Source organism: Aplysia californica, unplaced genomic scaffold (genome assembly GCF_000002075.1).
Source record: "Aplysia californica isolate F4 #8 unplaced genomic scaffold, AplCal3.0 scaffold00060, whole genome shotgun sequence".
Lineage (NCBI taxonomy): Eukaryota > Metazoa > Mollusca > Gastropoda > Aplysiida > Aplysiidae > Aplysia > Aplysia californica.
This window is the reverse complement of record NW_004797330.1, coordinates 1,353,058-1,354,050: the sequence shown is the minus strand read 5'-3', so window position 1 is coordinate 1,354,050 and position 993 is coordinate 1,353,058. Positions and strand designations below refer to the sequence as shown.

At 44.6% G+C, this 993-nt stretch overlaps 1 long non-coding RNA gene across 1 annotated transcript in view; it reads right to left on the bottom strand.

Annotated features, from left to right (window-relative positions):
* Positions 1-233: 233 nt before the first annotated feature.
* The window catches only part of LOC101855083, a 149,565-nt gene continuing 148,805 nt past the window's right edge, over positions 234-993 (bottom strand). The window contains exon 4 of the long non-coding RNA XR_220210.3: positions 234-400. This is a non-coding gene — a long non-coding RNA (uncharacterized LOC101855083). The remainder of the gene's footprint in view (positions 401-993) is intronic.

Sequence of the window (993 nt, the reverse complement as noted above, 5' to 3'; positions counted from 1 at the left end):
AGAGAGAGAGAGAGAGAGAGGCTGCGACCGCTTACTTTTCACACCTCCCCCACCAACAAGTCGTCTCCAAAAAAACAGCTTCCGATTACAACACGTGCTCACTCCCCGTCAGAGAAACACACACGCCCTTCTTTTCCCCCCCCCCCAGCAGCTCCGCGTTTGCTACTCAACTATTCTATCTGATCTAGATCGATGGCATACGCTGGAAACGCGTCTTCCGGGACTGGTAACTACAACAATAATAATAATGATAATAATTTACCTCACGAGACGGTTCCCCCAGGCAAACTGTTACAGACTTGGGCACGACTGGAGTTCACTCGATGAGAAGTAAGTCGCTGCCAGCTTCCATGGGAAGCAAAAACCCCGAGAACAATCGCACCCGTTATTCTAGGTGAACCTGTGAGAATGGAAACAAAAAACAACATGATTAAGCTGTGAAGGTGACGGCATCAAGAAAAACGATATATAAAGAGGTACATTGTACGAGGTAAGAATGGACGAATGGCGTAAGAAGATACATTTTTTTGGGCCCGGTTTTTGGGGTAGTTGCCGTACCGCTTTGCTCCTGCTTCTGGTGGTGATGTTGTTGCTGCAGTTGTTCTTATCGTTCTCCTTATGCTCTCTTTTGCACCTATTCCTGATTTGTTTTTTGTTTCAACAGGTACTGTCCTGTTTTGGTTTAGACATTTTTATTCCTGAGAGCACAGACTCTTTAATATATTCTTTTGAGGGGTGAAAACCAATTACATTGTACACTGTATTCGTATTCTTAACGTAGAACAATTCAAAGAAAGTTATATTTACTCCCATTATCAAACCCTCGGTTTTTAATCCTCAAGTGACAACAGTTCGTGAATCAAAGACAAAAAGAACACTACGTGCTCCAAGACTGTTGTGCGCACATAAGCAGTGTACGGTCTCACACACAGAGCAGTGTACGGTCTCACACACAGAGCAGTGTACGGTCTCACACACAGAGCAGTGTACGGG